Below are 23,949 nucleotides of genomic sequence, written 5' to 3' on the forward strand. Positions count from 1 at the left end.
AATCATCTAGCCTCTCTTGCAACTTTTTTGTTTCTAAATATTTATGCTTCTTACAAAATCTATTCCCTTTTTGGTGTGCAATTGCACTCCCAATTCACTCTGCAAAAAGTGACATGCTTATAAGAAATATTTTTGTCATGACATGTGCAATCATCATTAGCATTTTGGATATTCAGAGAATTCACACTAACAACATTACAATCATGCTCATCATTCAAATATTTTGTGCCAAGCATTTTATTGAATTCTTCTTCTAACAATTGAGCACAATTTTCCAAACCATCATTTTCAAGAAAAATATAATACAGATGATCGATAATATGATGCAACCTAAATTCCATTTTTTATGTAGTTTTCTTTTTATAAACCAAACTAGTGATAAAACAAGAAACTAAAAGATTCAATTGCAAGATCTAAAGATATACCTTCAAGCACTCACCTCGCCGGCAATGGCGCCAGAAAAGAGCTTGATGTCTACTACGCAACTTTATTCTTGTAGACACGTGTTGGGCCTCCAAGCGCTGAGTTTTGTAGGACAGTAGCAATTTTCCCTCAAGTGGATGACCTAAGGTTTATCAATCCATGAGAAGTGTAGGATGAAGATGGTCTCTCTCAAACGACCCTGCAACCAAATACAAGAAATCTCTTGTGTCCCCAACACACCCAATACAATGGCAAATTGTATAGGTGCACTAGTTCGGCGAAGAGATGGTGATAAAAGTGTAATATGGATAGTAGAAATATATTTTTATAATCTGAATAAATAAAAACAACAAGGTAGCAAATAGTAAACGGGCACAAAAACGGTATTGCAATGCTTGAAAACAAGGCCTAGGGTCCGTACTTTAGTGCAACCTCTCAACAATGCTAACATAGTTGGATCATATGATTATCCCTGAAAGTGCAATAAAGAATCACTCCCGAGTTCCTAATAGCGGAGAACAAAAGATAGAAATTGTTTGTAGGGTACGAAACCACCTCAAAGCTATTCTTTCCGTTCGATCTATTCAAGAGTTCGTACTAAAATAACACAAAGCTATTTTTTCCGTTCGATCTATTCTAGAGTTCGTACTAAAATAACACCAAAGCAAGTTCATAATCATAATACTCAATCCACACAAAGAACTACAAAGAGACCCCAAAATTTCTATCGGAGAAAAGATAATAAAAACGTGCATCAACCCCTATGCATAGATTACCCCAACGTCACCTCGGGAATCCGCAAGTTGAGTGCCATAACATATATCAAGTGAATCAATACGATACCCCATTGTCACCTCAAGTATTCATACCGCAAGACATACATCATGTGTTCTCATCTCTCAATATTCAATCCGACAAGACAAAACTTCAAAGGGTAAAGATTCAATTCATCACAACAAGAGTATAGAGTGGAGAAACATCATATGATCCATCTATATTGACAAAGCCCATGATATAGATCATGAGAGAGAGAGATTAAACACATAGCTACTGGTACAAACCCTTAGCCCTGAGGGTGGACTACTCCCTCCTCATCGTGGTGGCCGCCGGGATGATGAAGATGGTCACCGGTGATGATTCCCCCCTCCGGGAGGGTGCCAGAGCAGGTCTAGATTGGTTTTCGGTGGCTACAGAGGCCTGCGGTGGTGGAACTTCTAATCTAGGTTAACCCCGAAGGGTTTCGGAATATTTGGAAATTTATAGTGCAAAGAGGGGGTGCGGGAGGCCACCGAGGTGGGCACAACCCACCTGGGCGCGCCCTGGGGGGGGGTTGTGCCCCCTCAGGGCACCCCCCAGGTGCTGCTCTGGCCCAATGGATGTCTTCTGGTCCATAAAAAATCTCCGTGGAGTTTCGTTGCGTTTGGACTCCGTTTGGTATTGATTTCCTGTGATGTAAAAAACAAGCAAAAAACAACAACTGGCACTGGGCACTGGTTCAATAGGTTAGTCCCAAAAAGTGATATAAAGTTGCTATAGAATGATTGTAAAACATCCAAGAATGAGAAAATAACAGCATGAATACTTCATAAATTATAGACACGTTGGAGACGTATCAGGGATTAGGCGTGTTTCCATGGGTCTACGTCAAGAGGAAGATCTCATACAACCCATGGATGGTGACATTAAGTGGTGATCATCATCAAGATTGCGGTGTGCAAGTTCAAGAGGAGCATCACAAGGACATCATGCTTGAAGCTTGCCATCCATTGTGGTGACAATGGACTTGTGAAGATGTGCCGAAGAGTGGCCCACCCATAGTGGATTATGGGGGAGCAATCTACTTGTCTTCACCAAGTCAACGCAATCAAGAAAGGTGGTCCAACTTGAGGAAGTCAAGATCGTCATCATCTAGCTCAAGTGGACTATATGCAAGGCAAAGGTTTGCCCTTGATGGGTTTTCTTTTTTACCAGTCTCATGGTGGTAGTTGGGAAACCGGGTTATAGGACCGATTGTGGTACTATCAAGGGGTGCTCTCAAGTAAGTAGCTTGATCGTATCATTGGCAGAGATCTCAAATCATTGCATCCTTGAATAATCTTTCTTCGTTCTTGTTTGTTTTTTCTCCTTGTGAGGTTTGGAGCTTTTGGTCATCTTCATGACAAGCTTGAGTTCATCGAAAACAGAGTTCATATCCATCTTAGTGATGTTCTTGATGTTGGAGTTTTTACCGGTTCTTCATTCATAGAGGTTCTATTGTTGTTTGGATACTACTTGTCATCTTCTATCCAACAATCTTGAGTTTGCTGATTTCTGAGTTCATATGCAGAAGTTATGGCAGTTCTGGTTTTTTCCTTCACAGGCGGTTGTACCGCTCATGGATGTGGTTGGACTGGTTAACTAGTACTTCTTGGACAACCATCGCCTAGGGGTGATACCCTAGGGTTGCAGTCTCCAGGTGTTTGCCAAGCGGTTGTACCACTGCCTCTGAGCGGTTGTACAACCTGGTGCTTGGCGAACCCCATGACTGCTGCTCGGCAGTTGTACCAGCCAAGTACTGCTCCAACGACCACTAAGGGGTGACTCCCTTCTGATGTGGAGCGGTAGTTGGACGGTGGTGCACCGATAGTTTATGGATGGCTTAGGCATACCGGTACTACCAGTGACTAGAGCGGTTGTACCGATCCAGACTTAGCCTGCACAAGTACTTGGTCCTGGCGGTTGTACTGAAGGAAATATTCCCTAGAGGCAATAATAAAGTTGTTATTTATATTTCCTTATATCATGATAAATGTTTGTTATTCATGCTAGAATTGTATTAACCGGAAACTTGATACATGTGTGAATACATAGACAAAACAAAGTGTCCCTAGTATGCCTCTACTTGACTAGCTCGTTAATCAAAGATGGTTATGTTTCCTCACCATAGACATGTGTTGTCATTTGATGAACGGGATCACATCATTAGGAGAATGATGTGATGGACAAGACCCATCCGTTAGCTTAGCATAATGATCGTTAAGTTTTATTGCTATTGCTTTCTTCATGACTTATACATATTCCTTTGACTATGAGATTATGCAACTCCCGAATACCGGAGGAACACCTTGTGTGCTATCAAACATCAAACGTAACTGGGTGATTATAAAGATGCTCTATAGGTGTCTCCAAAGGTGTTTGTTGGTTTGGCATAGATCGAGATTAGGATTTGTCACTCTGAGTATCGGAGAGGTATCTCTGGGCCCTCTCGGTAATGCACATCATGATAAGCCTTGCAAGCAATGTGAGTAATGAGTTAGTTATGGGATGATGCATTACGGAACGAGTAAAGAGACTTGCCGGTAACGAGATTGAACTAGGTATGAGGATACCGACGATCCAATCTCGGGCAAGTAACATACCGATGACAAAGGGAATTACGTATGTTGTTATTGCGGTTTGACCGATAAAGATCTTCGTAGAATATGTAGGAACAAATATCAGCATCCAGGTCCGCTATTGGTTATTGGCCGGAGATGTGTCTCGGTCATTTCTACATAGTTCTCGAACCCGTAGGGTCCGCACGCTTAGCGTTCGATGACGATTTGTATTATGAGTTATATGTTTTGGTGATCGAAGATTGTTCGGTGTCCCGGATGAGTTCATGGACATGACAAGGAGTCTTGAAATGGTCGAGAGGTAAAGATTGATATATTGGACGATAGTATTTGGACACCAGAATGGTTCCGGGACGTTTCGGATGTTTATTGGAGTACTGAGGGGTTACCGGAACCCCCCGGAGAAGTAATGGGCCAACATGGGCCATAGGGGAGAGAGAGAGGGGAGACCACAAGGGGTGGAGCCCCCCCCCCATGGGCAGTCCGAATTGGACAAGGGGAAGGGGGCGCGGCCCCCCTTTCCTTTCCCCCTTTCCCCCTCTCCTTCCCTCTTTCCTCCTCCATGAGAAGGGAAACAAGGGGGGCCGAATCCTACTAGGACTGGAGTCCTAGTAGGACTCCCCCCTCTTGGTGCGCCCCCTGGTGGTCGGCCTCCTCCTCTCCCTCCTTTATATATATGGGCAGGGCACCCCTTGGGGACACACCAATTGTTCCAAGCCATGTGCAGCGTCTCTCTCCACAGTTTACTCCTCCAGTCATATTCACAAAGTGCTTAGGCGAAGCCCTGCGCGGATCACATCACCATCACCGTCACCACGCCGTCGTGCTGACGAAACTCTCCCTCGACCCTCCGCGATCAAGAGTTCAAGGGACGTCATCAAGCTGAATGTGTGCTGAACTCGGAGGTGCCGTACGTTCGGTACTTGATCGGTTGGATCGCGAAGACGTTCGACTACATCAACCGCATTAACCTAACGCTTCCGCTTTCGGTCTACGAGGGTACGTGGACACACTCTCCCCCTCTCATTGCTATGCATCTCCTAGATAGATCTTGCGTGATCGTAGGAATTTTTTTGAAATTGCATGCTACGTTCCCCAACAGTGGTATTAGAGCTAGGTCTATGCGTAGATGATATGCACGAGTAGAACACAAAGAGTTGTGGGCGATAATAGTCATACTGCTTACCACCAATGTCTTATTTTGATTCAGCGGTATTGTTGGATGAAGCGGCCCGGACCAACCTTACATCACCACGTTCATGAGACGGTTCCACCGACAGACATGCAACTTGTTTTGCATAAAGGTGGCTGGCGGGTGTTTGTTTCTCCAACTTTAGTTGAGTCGAATTTGACTACGATTGGTCCTTGTGAAGATTAAAACAACACACTTGACAAAAAATCATTGTGGTTTTGATGCGTAGGTAAGAACGGTTCTTGTTAGAAGCCCGTAGTAGCCACGTAAAACTTGCAACAATAAAGTAGAGGACATCTAACTTGTTTTTGCAGGGCATGTTGTGATGTGATATGGTCAAGACATCATGTTTTGTAAAAGTTATCGGCAACTGGCTGGAGCCTTATGGTTGTCGCTTTATTGTATGAAATGCAATCGCCATGTAATTGCTTTACTTTATCACTATGCGGTAGCGATAGTTGTAGGAGCAATAGTTGGCGAGACGACAACGATGCTATGATGGAGGTCAAGGTGTCAAGCCGGTGACAATGGAGATCATGACGGTGCTTTGGAGATGGAGATCAAAGGCACAAGATGATGATGGCCATATCATGTCACATATTTTGATTGCATGTGATGTTTATCTTTTATGCATCTTATTTTGCTTAGTATGGCAGTAGCATTATAAGATGATCCCTCACTAAATTTCAAGGTATAAGTGTTCTCCCTGAGTATGCACCATTGCTACAATTCGTCGTGCCGAGACACCACGCGATGATCGGGTGTGATAAGCTCTACGTTCACATACAACGGGTGTAAGACAGTTTTGCACGTGCAGAATATTCAGGTTAAAGTTGACGAGCCTAGCATATACAGATATGGCCTCCGGAAACTGAGACCGAAAGGTCGAACGTGCATCATATAGTAGATATGATGAACATAGAGATGTTCACCATTGAAAACTATTCCATCTCACGTGATGACTGGACATGGTTTAGTTGATATGGATCACGTGATCATTTAGATGACTAGAGGGATGTCTATCTAAGTGGGAGTTCTTTAGTAATATGATTAATTGAACTTAAATTTGTCATGAACTTAGTCTTGATAGTTTTTGCATATCTATGTTGTAGATCAATGGCCGGTGCTACCATTCCCTTGAATTTTAATGCGTTCCTAGAGAAAGCTAAGTTGAAAGATGATGGTAGAAACTACACGGACTGGGTCCGTAACTTGAGGATTATCCTCATTGCTGCACAGAAGAATTACGTCCTAGAAGCACCGCTAGGTGCAAGGCCTGCTGTAGGAGCAACTCCGGACGTTATGAACGTCTGGCAAGCTAAATCTGATGACTACTTGATAGTTCAGTGTGCCATGCTTTACGGCTTAAAATCGGGACTTCAAAGACGTTTTGAACGTCATGGAGTATATGAGATGTTCCAGGAGTTGAAGTTAATATTTTAAGCAAATGCCCGAGTTGAGAGATATGAAGTCTCCAACAAGTTCTATAGCTGCAACATGGAGGAGAATAGTTCTGTCAGTGAACATATACTCAAAATGTCTAGGAATCATAATCACTTGACTCAGCCGGGAGTCAATCTTCCGGATGATAGTGTCATTGACAGAGTTCTTCAATCACTGCCACCAAGCTATAAAGGCTTCGTGATGAACTATAATATGCAAGGGATGCAAAAGACAATTCCCGAGCTCTTCGCGATGCTTAAGGCTGCGGAGGTAGAAATCAAGAAGGAGCATCAAGTGTTGATGGTTAACAAGACCACTAGTTTCAAGAAAAAGGGCAAAGGTAAGAAGGGGAACTTCAAGAAGAATAGCAAGCAAGTTGCTGCTCCCGGGAAGAAGCCCAAGTCTGGACCTAAGCGTGAAACTGAGTGCTTCTACTCGTGCATATCATCTACGCATAGACCTAGCTCTAATACCACTGTTGGGGAACGTAGCATGCAATTTCAAAAAATTCCTACGGTCACGCAAGATCTATCTAGGAGATGCATAGCAACGAGAGGGGAGAGTGTGTCCATGTACCCTCGTAGACAGAAAGCAGAAGCGTTAGATTAACGCGGTTAATGTAGTTGAACGTCTTTACAATCTAACCGATCCAAGTACCGAATGTACGGCACCTCCGTGTTTAGCACATGTTCAGCTCGATGATGTCCCTCGAACTCTTGATCCAGTAGAGGGTCGAGGGAGAGTTCCGTCAGCATGACGGTGTGGTGAGGTGATGGTGATGTGATCCGCGCAGGTTCTTTGCCTAAGCACTACGACGCTGTGCCCGGAGGAGTAAACTGTGGAGGGGGGACCACACACGGCTAAGAGAATTATTGGTGTGACTTTGGGGTGCCCCCCACCCCCATATATAAAGGAGGAGAGGGAGGAGGCCGGCCAAGGGGCGCGCCATAGTGGGGGTGGACCGATTAGGACTCATAGTCCTATTCGCCCTACCCCTTCCTTCCAACGGAGGGGGAAAGAGGGAAGGAGAGGAGAGGAAGAGGAAGAGGGAAAGGGGGCCTGCGCCCCTCCCCTTCATATTCGGACTCCCCTTGGGGGGGGGCCTCCCCCTTGTGGGCTGTCCCCTCCTCTCTCCTATGGCCCATGAGGCCCATGATTTTCCCCGGGGGGTTCCGGTAACCCCTCGGTACTCCGGTAATATACCCGAATCACTCGGAACCATTCTGATGTCCGAATACAACCTTCCAATATATGAATCTTTACCTCTTGACAATTTCGAGACTCCTCGTCATGTCCGTGATCTCATCCGGGACTCCGAACAAACTTCGTTCACCAAAACACATAACTCATAATACAAATCGTCATCGAACGTTAAGCGTGTGGACCCAACGGGTTCGAGAACTATGTAGACATGACCGAGACACATCTCCAGTCAATAAACAATAGCGGAACCTGCATGCTCATATTGGTTCCTACATATTCTATGGAGATCTTTATCGATCAAACCGCATAACAACATACGACATTCCCTTTGTCATCAGTATGTTACTTGCCCAAGATTCGATCGTCGGTATTATCATACCTAGTTCAATCTCGTTACTGGCAAGTCTCTTTACTCGTTCCGTAATGCATCATCCATAACTAGCTCATTAGTCACATTGCTTGCAAGGCTTATAGTGATGTGCATTACCGAGAGGGCCTGGAGATACCTCTCCGACACTCGGAGTGACAAATCCTAATCTCGATCTATGCCAACTCAACAAACACCTTCGGAGACACCTGTAGAGCATCTTTATAATCACCCAGTTACGTTGTGACGTTTGATATCACACAAAGGGTTCGTCCGGTGTTCGGGAGTTGCATAATCTCATAGTCAGAGGAATATGTATAAGTCATGAAGAAAGAAATAGCAATAAAACTAAACGATCATTATGCTAAGCTAACGGATGGGTCTTGCCATCACATCATTCTCTAATGTTGTGATCCCGTTCATCAAATGACAACACATGTCTATGGTTAGGAAACTTAACCATCTTTGATTAACGAGCTAGTCAAGTAGAGGCATACTAGGGACACTCTGTTTTGTCTATGTATTCACACATGTACTAAGTTTTCGATTAATACAATTCTAGCATGAATAATATACATTTATCATGATCTAAGGAAATATAAAATAACAACTTTATTATTGCCTCTAGGACATATTTCCTTCAGTCTCCCACTTGCACTAGAGTCAATAATCTAGTTCACATCGGCATGTGATTTAACATCAATAGTTCACATCTTTATGTGATTAGTTCACATCTCCATGTGACTAACAATCAAAGGGTTTACTAGAATCAATAATTTAGTTCACATCGCTATGTGATTAACACCCGAAGGGTACTAAGGTGTGATCATGTTTTGCTTGTGAGAGAAGTTTAGTCAACGGGTCTGCCATATTCAGAGCCGTATGTATTTTGCAAATTTACTATGTTTAGAATGCTTTGCATGGAGCTACTCTAACTAATTGCTCCCACTTTCAATATGTATCCAGATTGAGACTTAGAGTCATCCGAATCGGTGTAAAAGCTTGCATCGATGTAACTCTTTACGACAAACTCTTTATCACCTCCATAACCGAGAAATATTTCCTTAGTCCTCTTAGGTAACTAAGGATAACTTTGACCATTGTCCAGTGATCCACTCCTGGATCACTATCGTACCCCCTTTACAAACTCATGGAAAGGCACACAATAGGTGTGGTACACAGCATAGCATACTTTATAGAACCTATGGCTGAGGCATAGGAAATGACTTTCATTCTCTTTCTATTTTCTGCCGTGGTCGGGTTTTGAGTGTTACTCAACTTTACACCTTGCAATACATGCAAGAATTCCTTCTTTGACTGTTTCATTTTGAACTACTTCAAAATCTTGTCAAGGTATGTACTCATTGAAAAATCTTATCAAGCGTCTTGATCTATCTCTATAGATCTTGATGCCCAATATGTAAGCAGCTTCACCGAGGTCTTTCATTGAAAACCTCCTTTCAAACATTCCTTTATGCTTTCCAGAAAATTCTACATAATTTCCGATCAACAATATGTCATTCACATATACTAATCAGAAAAGTTGTAGTGCTCCCACTCACTTTCTTGTAAATACAGGCTTCACTGCAAGTCTGTATAAAACTATATGTTTGATCAACTCATCAAAGCGTATATTCCAACTCCGAGATGCTTGCACCAGTTCCATAGATGGAGCGCTGGAGCTTGCACACTTTTTTAGCACCATTAGGATCGACAAAACTTTTGGTTGCATCATATACAACTCTTCTTTAAGAAATCCATTAAGGAATGCAGTGTTGACATCCATTTGCCAAAATTTCATAATCATAAAATGCGGTAATTGTTAACATGATTCGGATAGACTTAAGCATCGCTACGGGTGAGAAGGTCTCATCGTAGTCAACTCCTTGAACTTGTCGAAAACCTTTTGCAACAAGTCGAGCTTTGTAGACAGTAACATTACCATCAGCATCAGTCTTCTTCCTGAAGATCCATTTATTTTCTATGGCTTGCCGATCATCGGGCAAGTCAACCAAAGTCCATACTTTGTTCTCATACATGGATCCCATCTCAGATTTCATGGCCTCAAGCCATTTTGCGGAATCTGGGCTCATCATCGCTTCCTCATAGTTCGTAGGTTCGTCATGGAACTACAAAAAAATACACTTCTATGATGATACGTGTTTATCACAGTAGGTCACGTTTTCTGTCATGCATGTACATGTATGAAGATTTTATGACAGAATCAAGATAGTCATACCTGTGCTGTCATAGAAGTGTTCCATGACATTACCAAAATTATCATCACGGAAGTGTCCACTTCCATGACGATAAATCGCGCGTCATAGAATTGCTTTCGTCAAGGGTGACCGACGCGTGGCATCCACCATAACGGCTCGCCGTTAACCTATCCGGTCCAGTTTTGGATCCGATAACCCGTTCACAACCCCGACGAATGGGGATTTTCCACATGTAAAATCATCATTGGCTGGAGGAAACACGTGTCGGCTCACCGTTGGGATAGATGTCATCCACTCATTGGACTGAAGGCGCCTATGATACGTCGACACGTGACACGGCCCTACAGAGGCCCATTCCTGTGAAAAGGCCGGCCAGTTTGAGTTGGTCAAAAGGTGGCGGGCCGGCCCAAGAAAAGCCTGTTAACGGCCTGTTCGCATATAGCCACTTTACAACCCGCCAACCCAGGGCCCGTTACGACCTATCGGAATTAAGCCCAGTAGCGTCATCTGGGCCGTCCAATATGATTCCAGCCCGTTTTAACTTCCGGCCCATGTATGGCCCATGACGTCTTTCGGCCCATATGAGGCCCTTTGTAACTCTTGGCCCATTAACGGCCCATGGTGAAACTGGCCCGCAATGAACAGTGTATCACTTTATACCCATTAACGGCCCATTATTCCATTGGGCCGTTTCCAACCCATGTTATCTTTCGGCCTTCTCAAGGCCCATTTATTCTTGGGCTCATTTCCAGCATTCGTTTACTTCCGGCCCGTTACTGTCATTTTCTGCTTGTGGGCCAAATTCAGCCCGTGGTTACAGTCGGCCCGTTTGTGGCCTATTAATACGTTAGGCTGTTTTCATAGCGTCATCAAATAGGGCCGATTAATGACGGCCCGTTATGGTCGGCCCATGAACGGACGATTCCAACTCTAGCCCGTTTACGGCCATAATGCGGTCTGTTATTGGCCCATGTTTGGCCAACCGATCATACGGCCCGTAGAAGGCCCATTGATGATACGGCCCGTAGAAGGCCCGTTGTGTCTACGGCCCATAGAAGGCCCATTGTTTCTACGCCCCGTAGAAGGCCCATTGTTTCTACGGCCCGTAGGAGGCCCATGGTAACTACAGTAAATATGTAGCCCATGGTTATTGTGGCCTAGTTTTAAAAAATAGGTTATTGCGGCCACTAGCAAACCGCGGAAAAAGAACTGCACTGACTACAAACAAACAAATAAACAAGACAATAAGGAAATAAATAAGAAAGCAACTTACGCTAGGCTATCATGGCTATTACACATATTACATCCACTGGGCATCAAAGTTCGCCACCTGTGCAAATATAGGAAACAAAGCAGCATATCATATATACTGGTTGTCAAAGCTGGCGACCAGTGCAAATAAACGCCGCAGCAAAGCAAGTCCAGAACTGAAACCACTTCAGAACAGCTCAAGAAACAATATCCTGGGTACCCATAATGCTGGCAAGATTCTTAGCAAGCTTATTAACTTTCTCTTGTTTGGCGCTTAAATCCTCCAGCACTTGTTGTTGCACCAGAAAGTATGCATCTGAATTCTGCAGGGACTTCCTCAGTCCTTCGGCTTCCTGTCGCATAACATCTGATCGATATCTTTCAACTTGAAGTTGGGACTCAAGAAGCCGAACTGATTCAGGCAGCAAGTTCGAAGAGCTGGTGCCAGCAGTAGTAGCCAGTAACTCGAACACTACATCAAGACAGGACTTTGGGGTTGTCTCAGTGTCTTCAATATAGTTTTTATCAGCTTTCTTGGAGACCAACAGGGATGTCTCACTATCTTGAACCTTATCTGCATTACTTCCTTTACCATTGCATAACGGGGTACTCTTCTCCAATATTTTATCCGCGTTCTAAAAGAGAAACAAACAAACACATCACAGGTTTACAATGTAGTATATGAAACTCATTTTGGTAAACCAGTTCAGCAGTAAGGTGGACAGGATAACAGCATGAAACAAACATATATCTATGTAGTATGGTCACTGTATGGTCTATATCATTCTTGTTTATGTTGCCAAATCAAGATAGATACAGTTCAAATCATATCTATTTAAGACAAAGCAGCATAGACAGAATATAAGTGTCGGAAACTACACAACAATAACAACACTTGTAATGTGCATGGCATGAGAACATAACTGTTTATTCAATTGAAACTGAAATCAACATAGAGCAAGTTACAACAGCAAACACGTTAAAGAAATAGGTTTAAAACATACCTGTTGCGCCATTGGAGTTTCAAGTGCATCCTTCAAATTTGAAATTAGTTGGCATGAGTAAATACGCAAGAGCAAAGTAGTATGAACCATAGCTACGGAACCTGACCTGAGAACAATTCTTCTTTGGCTTTAAGCGTTGACTTGGGGTTCGGAGTGGTGGTCGTCATGCTTTGGGCACTGCAGTTGCCTTACTAGCTGCTCGTGTTTGGGTGCTCTGTGGTGGAGACGGTGTTGTGTCAACTGGAACTGGGTAACTATCTGCTGGGGTTGGCGTTAGAAGGGGTGTAGCTGGTTCTCTGTCTAACTGGGTAGGGGTACAATCTACGTGAGTCTGGGTTATGTGTGGTGGGGCTGGTTCTTGGGCAAGTACAACCTTGGTTCTATCTGCATCGACAGGTAGCACGATCTTTTATGAAGACCGTGTTTTTACTCCCACAGATACTGCCATCACCCCCTCCAATTGAAATGGCTGATAAACAAGAAAAGTAATTTAAGGTACAGACATTGTAAGATAGACAGGTGTAATGAATAGTAGGGAAGAAAACAGGGCATGAAATAATTCACATTTATGTTGTCTAACCAAACAGAATAGCATGACATAATTTCACATATATGATGGATAATTAAACAAGATAGCATGACACAATTTCACATGTATGATGGCTAACTAAATAGGATAGAATGACATACTTCAAAATATGATGACTATATAAAATGGATGACATGATATAACTATACGATGTGTCTATTAAAGTGGTTGGCATGCCATAAATCACAAACATGCCATCGATGGAAACATGATGGCATGATATAATTCACAGATAGAATAACATAATTCAAAATATGATGACTATGTAAACAGGATGAGATGATATAACTATATTATGTCTTTAGAAAATGGGTTGGCATGCCATAATTCAGATACATGTTGTCTATGTAAACATCATGGCATGATATAATTCAAATATATGATTACTAAGCAAGTGAGCAGAGGGCAATCGCATATATGATGTGTCAACTAAGGAGATGGCATTCAATATTGTGTATATGATGTAAAAACTAAGCATTGCAATACAACATATGCATGATATGAGTAATATAACCCTCCCAGGTTTGAGCATACACCTCCGGGGGCTAATAGGACTGGTCATCTACCTCTGAAGAGCTATCTGTAACTAGCAAGATATCTTCTTCAACAGGTAGCATTGTCTGCTCTGAAGACCTTGTTTTCACTCCATATTTCTCCATCACCAATTCAAATGGCTGATGCACAGGAAGAGCAGTTGAATATACAAACATTGTCGACAAATGCAATGAGAAATACAAGAAAAAAATGACGACATGATATAATTCACATATATGACACTTGGCTAAACAGCATGGCATTGCATAATTCACATATATAATGCCTTGCAACAAGATAACATTGCATAATCCACATATATAATGTCTTGCAACAAGATGGTATTGCATAATTCACATATATGGTAATTAGACACTAAACAAGTGGCATTCACACAAAGCATGTCTAAACTAAGCCAATGACATAGCAATGCAAGATACCATAGGCACGATATGAGCAACATAACGCTGCCAAGTTAGAGCATGCACCCCGGGGGGGGGATAGGACTGGTCATCTGTCTCTGAATCCTCCTCTGAGGAGCTATCCGTAACCAGCAAGACATGCTCTTCATCAGATAGCATTGTCTGCTCTGAAGACCTTGTTTCCACTCCAGATTTTTCCATGACCGTGCCGAATGGCTGATGCACAGGAAGAGTAATTGAATGTACTAAAATTGTTGACAAATTTAACACGTAATAAAAAATGATGGCATGATATAATTCACATATAAGATGACTGTCTAACTAGGGTGGCATTGCAAAACTCACATACATGATGCCTGGCTAAACGAGATGGCATTGCATGATTCACATATACGATAAATAAACTAAATAGATGGAATTGACACAAAGCATGTCTAAACTAAGCAGAAGACATATTTGATGTATACAGTAAGCAATGCAAGGCACCATATGCATGATATTACCAACATCAGCATGCCAAGTTAGAGCGAAGACCTTAGGGGGTAAATAGGAGTGGTCTTCTCCTTCTGAATCCCCCGCAGAACAGTTATCTTCCTCTTGATTATGATCCGAAATGGGTGGAAGGGGGCTGCCTTTGCACCCACCATGGAGCGACATCTGCATGAAATTTTATTGCCACACATGGCTCGTCTCTTTTGCTCTACATGTTCAGTTTCATTGTGTACAATAACTGACATGCATAGGAATAAAACATAGTGAGATTATGTAAGGAGTGCATGCACAAATCCAGAGTGATGGTAGCAAACAATGGATAGACCCAAAACCAATGATAGCAAGCTAATAATAGCTTTAGTTAAAAAATACAGATAATGGCTCCTTTAATGTTTGTTTGCACACAACATGAAACTCATAGTAGACACCCGAGATTAACTAGATAGTAGACAAATAGTACTGAGTGCTGCCCCAATATGTACCCCACAACCATTTAAAACTCAAGTTTCAGCATTAGTTTGGACCTGACTCAGAGTCTAATAGGTGAGCACGACGATAAAGTAGCATGTCATCATATTAAGCGATGCATAAAGTAAGTAGACACGGAAGAGTGCGACCTCTCTTGCGGACCCATGTAGTCCTCAAGGTCATCTGCTCAGTTGATGATGGTAATGCAGTTGTCGTGACTGCCGGCGGCGGGGAAGAAGATCTGAGGCAGCGAAAGACAGTCTGGAGAGCGGATCCTTGGTGTGGTGAACCCTTCCGTCGTTGGAGCAGCTGAGCTGGGGTGGAACACAGTGCAACAGGAGCAGGAAAAACCACACAAGGTTTTCTTTAACACATATCTGTAACAGAAGTAATTGTGTAAGGGCTTGTTTGATTTTGAGGATTCTAACAATGCAGGGATAGGAAATAGACAGGAATAGGATAGGAATGCACATGCAAAACACAGGATTTCTACCAATCTGGGTGTTTGATTCACAAGAATTGGAAGATCACAGGATGCAAAGAAGCATGGTGAGATTAAGTCAAACCACAAGAAAATGTATGGTTATAATGCTATTATGCTACTATCTCTTAGTCTTGTGCTTCATGAATAGGAATTTGAAAAGGAGGACAAGTGGAAATTAAAATTCCTACGGTTTTTCTTTCAAGGAGACACTAAAGGAACAAATCCTACAGTTTTCCTTTGCTCCATTCCTTTGAACCAAATTCATGAATAGTAGTACCATAGGAAACTTTCCAATTCCTATGTTTTTTCATCACTTTTCCTTTCAAGCACTGGCGATTCTAGTAGGTAGGCTTGAGCAAGGAAAAGCCTACACTCAAAAAATGTTTTTGTACTACTTCTATTACTTTGGACCCAGGCCACTGCCCTAATAGCTCAACTCCCAGGCCCATCGACAAATGCACAACTCAAACGCGCAGAGATAAATAATGATGGCGTTCACGAGAGTCCATCATGGATAGCTAAGTTGCCTGGTACCTCACTGCTTGTCATATAGTAGGATAAAATAATCGTATTTCATGTTACTACGTGTGCTCAGTGGACAATCTATACCTACTAATAAAAGAAATAGGTATTCTTAGTCCGTTTTGCTATTTTATAGAAAATCCCCTGATGTTTCTGGCATTAAACCCGCAGTACATATCAAATGTTTTTTAAAATACTCATATCTTCTAAACCGTAACTCCAAATTTGACATGTTATATATGGAATTTGATTAGGAAAATATGTGGAATCTGAATATAATGTTATTTCACATGTTAAAAATTTAAAAAATACTACTATCTAGGCTGCAATGTTAATCAATAATGCATTATCCGTCTTTTTTTTCATACCGGCACTGATTCAGATTGGGGATGAACACCTAAGCAAAATCAGGTTGGACATGAAATTGAAGATAAATTTGCTAGAGATACCCAATAAATAAAGACATGCATGACAAAAAATAAAAGAAGGACCCAATAAAACACATGTAAAATCTTAAACGGCGTTTTCATAGGTTAAGATCATCTTTGTTTGGTCCGTAGATACAAATTCTCAGATTATAGACGATTTTTTGTATATTAAAAGCGTGTGGTATTTTTTTCTTCTGTTGCAAGCACGGGCCTTTTTGCTAGTATATATAACATGCAGAGTAAAAAAGAGATGCAACAAGTGTACAACCTCTTTGGCAAAGCCATGTCGATCTCAGCATGATTGAGTTGGTCGATGAGGATGCTCTCGCTGACTTGGCTGTCGGAGGAGGGGAAGAAGATCTTAGGTGTCTGGAGATGGAGCCAGGGGTACTGCTCCGCTGTGATGGAGGGTTTCATCGTTGAAGCAGCTCCGGTGAGTTGTATGACGCCAAGGCTGAAGTAGGACAAGAGAGACAACGTTAACCTGAGTGGAATTCTAATAGCATCTCCAATAGATGACGTAAAATACATAACCACAAAGTGCTAGATGTAAAATACATCAGCCGCTCATCTCTGAACTTAACTGTCGAAACTGAATTTAGCTGTCGAAACTGAACTTAACTGTCGAAACTGAATTTTGCTGTCGAAACTGAATTGTACTGTCGAAATTGAACACACTAGTAGCACAAAAGCAGTAGCAGCAACAGCAGTGCGTACGAGAGCTGGGGCCGCTGGTCGTGTAGCAGCATCAGGTGAGGCTACACGTCAGTCGACTGACTTATTCATCTCTGATCAGTTGATTTTACAGCCGTTGGATACGAAATCAAGGGCCTGCAGTTCATCTTCAACCTCCACCCCCTGAGCCGCTAGCCACCACCGGCCAAACAGCCGCCCCCCGCCGCTCGTGGCCGGCGGTGCGCCGCCCCGCCCGCCCTGAAACCACTCCCCATCGGCGGTCCGCCGCCGCCCCGGCCATCCCTCTAGCCCCCCTCGTGCCGAGCTTTTTCTTCGGCGATCCGCCCGCCACCTCCCCACCACCGCCGGCAACCACCGCCCCCACCCTGAACCCTAAGATAGATAGTGGGGTACCTCTCCGGCGAGCCCCCCTCCCCGCTGCGGCTGGTTCTTCCTTAACTCCAGCGAGCCCCCCCCCACCCCCTGAAAATTGACTGACCGAAAAGTCGATTCAGTGGACTGAAGTGTAACTAAATCGGAGCAGCATCGCAAGCAAGAGCAAGAGCGAGAGCAGCAGCGCGAGCAAGAGCAAGACCAATAGCAAGAGCATACCAGGCAGCGGACCGAGAGCAAGAGCAGAGCAACAACGCGAGTGAGAGCTAAAGCAGCAGCAGCTCCTACTGATGTGGACGTCGCCGCCGAGGGAGGGACGCCGTGGAGGAAGTGGCCGGCGACGCCGCCGTGGATGGAGCCGCGCCGTGTCGGCTCGGGACCGAGCGCCGGCAGCACCATGAGATCGAATCAAGAAGAAAATGCGGCGATTACTGTACAACCTCTTTGGTGGTGCCGATTAGGCCACAACTTCATCCGAGGAAACGGTGATGATGCTGCTCTTCCGGTGGTGCAGGTGATGATGGCGGTGTGGGAATGGAGGTGCCGCGAAAGACGAGGGGAATGTCAGGGCAGCTCCTTGGAGGTGGAGGACGGGGTGGCTGAACCGACGAACGACGAGATCGACGACGAATCCTCATCCGGTACGGTGGATGAGGGACGTCGAGGTGTTGCTGTGGATGACGTCGTCGGGGAAGAGGCTCCGGCTGGGTGGCGGATGATACGTCCCCAACGTATCTATAATTTTTGATTGTTCCATGCTATTATATTATCTGTTTTGGATGTTTATGGGCTTTACTAAACACTTTTATATTATTTTTGGGACTAACCTATTAACCTAGAGCCCGGTGCCTGTTTCTGTTTTTTCTCCTTGTTTCAGTGTTTCGCAGAAAAGGAATATCAAACGGAGTCCAAACGGAATGAAACCTTCGGGAGATTTATTTTTGGAACGGAAGCAATCCAGAAGACTTGGACTGTACGTAAGGGAAGCAACGAGGAAGGCACGAGGAAGGGGGGCGCGCCCACCCCCTGAGCACGCCCTCCACCCTCGTGGGCCCCTCGTGGCTCCCCTTACCGACTTCTTTCGCCTATATATATCCATATACCCTAAAACCGTCGGGGAACAGAATAGATCGGGAGTTCCGCCGCCGCAAGCCTCTGTAGCCACCAAAAACCAATCAGGACCCTGTTCCGGCACCCTGCCGGAGGGGGATCCCTCACCGGTGGCCATCTTCATCATCCCGGCGCTCTCCATGACGAGGAGGGAGTAGTTCACCCTCGGGGCTGAGGGTATGTACCAGTAGCTATGTGTTTGATCTCTCTCTCGTGTTCTTGAGGTGGTACGATCTTGATGTATCGCGAGCTTTGCTATTATAGTTGGATCTTATGATGTTTCTCCCCCTCTACTCTCTTGTGATGGATTGAGTTTTCCCTTTGAAGTTATCTTATCGGATTGAATCTTTAAGGATTTGAGAACACTTAATGTATGTCTTGCATGTGCGTATCTGTGGTGACAATGGGATATCACGTGATCTATTTGTTGTATGTTTTGGTGATCAACTTGCGGGTTCCGCCCATGAACCTATGCATAGGGGTTGGCACACGTTTTCGTCTTGACTCTCCGGTAGAAACTATGGGGCACTCTTTGAAGTACTTTGTGTTGGTTGAATAGATGAATCTGAGATTGTGTGATGCATATCGTATAATCATACCCACGGATACTTGAGGTGACATTGGAGTATCTAGGTGACATTAGGGTTTTGGTTGATTTGTGTCTTAAGGTGTTATTCTAGTATGAACTCTATGATAGATCGAATGGAAAGAATAGCTTCATGTTATTTTACTACGGACTCTTGAATAGATTGATCAGAAAGAATAACTTTGAGGTGGTTTCGTACCCTACCATAATCTCTTCGTTTGTTCTCCGCTATTAGTGACTTTGGAGAGACTCTTTGTTGCATATTGAGGGATAGTTATATGATCCAATTATGTTATTATTTTTGAGAGAACTTGCACTAGTGAAAGTATGAACCCTACGCCTTGTTTCAACACATTGCAATACCGTTTGTGCTCACTTTTATTATTAGTTACCTTGCTGTTTTTATATTTTCAGATTACAAAAACCTATATCTACTATCCATATTGCACTTGTATCACCATCTCTTCGCCGAACAAGTGCACCTATACAATTTACCATTGTATTGGGTGTGTTGGGGACACAAGAGACTCTTTGTTATTTGGTTGCAGGGTTGTTTGAGAGAGACCATCTTCATCCTACGCCTCCCACAGATTGATAAACCTTAGGTCATCCACTTGAGGGAAATTTGCTACTGTCCTACAAACCTCTGCACTTGGAGGCTCAACAACGTCTACAAGAAGAAGGTTACGTAGTAGACATCAAGCTCTTTTCTGGCGCCGTTGTCGGGGAGGTGAGTGCTTGAAGGTATATCTTTAGATCTTGCAATCGAATCTTTTTGTTTCTTGTTTTATCACTACTTTAGTTTATAAAAGAAAACTACAAAAAATGGAATTGAGTTTGCCTCATACACTTCATCTTTTTAATATCTTTCGTGAGTATGATGGAAAGGAAAATTGTGCCAAAGTGTTAGAAGAAGAATGCATTAAAATGTTTTGCACTAAATCTTTGAATGATGAGCATGATTGCAGTATTGTTAGTATGAACTCCTTGAATATCCATAGTACTAATGATGGTTGCACTATTCATGATGAAAATGTTTCCTATAAGCATGTCGATTTCTGTGGAGTGCATAGAGTTTGCAAATACATACCAAAAAGGGAAGATAGATTTTGTAAGAGGCATAAGTACTTAGAAACTAAATGGTTGCAAGAAAGGCTAGATGTTTGTGCTGAAAATTTAAATTTTCTTAGCCGTACTTGTGAACTTTGCAATGAACGTGGTCATTTAACTATCCGATGCAAATTGTTTCATGATCTAATCGTTTCCAAAAATTGTGATGACTTGATTTCCCTTGCACATCATAATGAACTTAGTTTGCTTATGGGTTATGAAGAAATGAAACGTATAACTAACTATCTTCCAGTATTTGCCGGTGATAAACTTCTTGATTTTGATCTAGAGGAAATTTATATGTATTGTGCAGTGAATTGCATTGAAAATCCTTATATTGCCAATTACATAAAGAAAAGAAAGCAAATAGAAGATGAACAGAACACTAATGAAAGGGAAGAGACTTCCCAATATCCTCCTATTATTTCTTATGATGAATTAGGTAACGAGGAGGAGCTTTCTATTCAACCAATCTCATTAATAAGGAGCTCCAAAAAGAGGATTGAACCCACACATGATGTGAAGAAGAAAAAGAAAAGACGGAGAAGCAAAGGTAGAAAGGTATCTCTCCCAAATGATGTTGCTCCTACTACTCATTGTGATGATGATAATTGCTATACTATTGGTGCTATCCATACTATTAATGATGAGAATGATTATGCTTATGATATGAAAAGGCCCAAGCTTGGGGAAGCTATGTTTTATGAGGATGACATATTTGAGAATATATTTGCTGAAATTAATGTTTGTCCCAAGCTTGGGGATGCTATGTTTAATGAAGATGATGTTTTTAGCCTCCCAAGTTTTGATATGCAAATTTATTATGATGAAAGCATGCCTCCTATTTATGATGATTATTGTGATGACATGTATGCTATAAAGAATAATGATTACCATGAAACTTGTCACCTTGATTTCAATTTTCAATCACATGATAGTTATTTTGTTGAGTTTGCTCCCACCACTATTCATGAGAATAAATTTGTTTATGTGGAGAGTAATAAAATTTCTATGCTTTTAGATCATGAAAAGAATGCTTTAGGTGCTGGTTATATTGTTGAATTCATTCATGATTCTACTGAAAATTATTATGAGAGAGGATCATATGCTTCTACATATTGCAATAATATCAAGTTTCCTCTTTATGTGCTTAAAGTTTTGAAGTTATGCTTGTTTTGCCTTCCTATGCTAGTTGATTATTGTTCCCATAAGTTGTTTGCTCACAAAATCCCTATGCATAGGAAGTGGGTTATACTTAAATGTGCTAGTCATATTCTTCATGATGCTCTCTTTATGTTTCAATTCTTATCTTTTATGTGAGCATCATTGAAATCATCATGCCTAGCTAGGGGCGTTAAACAATAGCGCTTGTTGGGAGGCAACACAATTTTATTTTTGTTCCTTTGCTTTTGCTCCTGTTTAGTAATAAATATTTTATCTAGCCTCTGTTTAGATGTTTTTTATGTTTTAATGAGTGTTTGTGCCAAGTTAAACCTATACGATCTTCTTGGATGATAGTTATTTGATCTTGCTGAAAATTCCAGGAACTTTCTGTTCACGAAAACAATTGTTAAAAATCACCAGAACGTGATAAAATACTATTCCAATTGCAGCAGATCAATAAACAAATTATATAGGTCTTCCTATTTTGGTAGAATGTTTGGAGTTCCAGAAGTTTGTGTTAGTTACAGATTACTACAGACTCTTCTGTTTTTGACAGATTCTGTTTTTCGTGTGTTGTTTGCTTATTTTGATGAATCTATGGTTAGTAAAATAGTTTATAAACCATAGAGAAGTTGGAATACAGTAGATTTAACACCACTAAAAATAAAAAATGAGTTCATTACAGTACCTTGAAGTGGTGTTTTGTTTTCACTAACAGAGCTCACGAGATTTTCTGTTAAGTTTTGTTTTGTGAAGTTTTCAAGTTTTGGGTAAAGATTCAATGGACTATGGAATAAGGAGTGGCAAGAGCCTAAGATTGGGGATGACCAAGGCACCCCAAGGTAATATTCAAGGACAACCAAGAGCCTAAGCTTGGGGATGCCCCGGAAGGCATCCCCTCTTTCGTCTTCATTCATCGATAACTTTACTTGGAGCTATATTTTTATTCACCACATGATATGTGTTTTGCTTGGAGCGTCATTTTATTTTCTTTTGTTTTACTTTCTGTTTGAATAAAATACCAAGATCTGAAATTCTTAAATGTTAGAGAGTCTTCACATAGTTGCATAATTATTCGACTACTCATTGATCTTAACTTATATCTTTCGGAGTAGTTTGTTGTTTGCTCTAGTGCTTCACTTATACCCTTTTAGAGCACGGCGGTGGTTTTATTTTGAAGAAATAGATGAACTCTCATGCTTCACTTATATTATTTTGAGAGTCTTTATAACAGCATGGTAATTTGCTTTGGTTATGAATTTAGTCCTAATATGGTGGGCATCCAAGAGGGATATAATAAAAACTATCATATAAAGTGCATTGAATACTATGAGAAGTTTGATTCTTTATGATTGTTTTGAGATATGAAGATGGTGATATTAGAGTCATGCTAGTTGAGTAGTTGTGAATTTGAGGAATACTTGTGTTAAAGTTTGTGATTCTCGTAGCATGCACGTATGGTGAACCGTTATGTGATGAAGTCGGAGCATGATTTATTTATTGATTGTCTTCCTTATGAGTGGCGGTCGGGGACGAGCGATGGTCTTTTCCTACCAATCTATCCCCCTAGGAGCATGCGCGTAATACTTTGCTTTGATAACTTGTATATTTTTGCAATAAGTATATGAGTTCTTTATGACTAATGTTGAGCCCATGGATTATATGCACTCTCTTCCTTCCACCATTGCTAGCCTCTCTAATACCGCGCACTTTTCGCCGGTATCATACACCCACCATATACCTTCCTCAAAACAGCCACCATACCTACCTATTATGGCATTTCCATAGCCATTCCGAGATATATTGCCATGCAACTTACCACCGTTCTGTTTACTATGACACGCTTCATCATTGTCATATTGCTTTGCATGATCATGTAGTTGACATCGTATTTGTGGCAAAGCCACCATTCATAATTATTTCATACATGTCACTCATGAGTCATTGCACATCCCGGTACACCACCGGAGGCATTCATATAGAGTCATATCTTGTTCTAAGTATTGAGTTGTAATTCTTGAGTTGTAAGTAAATAAAAGTGTGATGATCATCATTATTAGAGCATTGTCCCAGTGAGGAAAGGATGATGGAGACTATGATTCCCCCACAAGTCGGGATGAGACTCCGGACTAAAAAAAAGAGGCCATAAAAAAGAGAAAAGGCCCAAATAAAAAATAAATAAATAAATAATGAGAGAAAAAGAGAGAAGGGACAATGCTACTGTCCTTTTACCACACTTGTGCTTCAAAGTAGCACCATGATCTTCATGATAGAGAGTCTCCTATGTTGTCACTTTCATATACTAGTGGGAATTTTTTATTATAGAACTTGGCTTGTATATTCCAATGATGGGCTTCCTCAAAATGCCCTAGGTCTTCGTGAGCAAGCAAGTTGGATGCACACCCACTTAGTTTCTTTTGTTGAGCTTTCATACACTTATAGCTCTAGTGCATCCGTTGCATGGCAATCCCTACTCACTCACATTGATATCTATTA

This window comes from Aegilops tauschii, chromosome 2 (assembly GCF_002575655.3).
Source record: "Aegilops tauschii subsp. strangulata cultivar AL8/78 chromosome 2, Aet v6.0, whole genome shotgun sequence".
NCBI lineage: Eukaryota > Viridiplantae > Streptophyta > Magnoliopsida > Poales > Poaceae > Aegilops > Aegilops tauschii.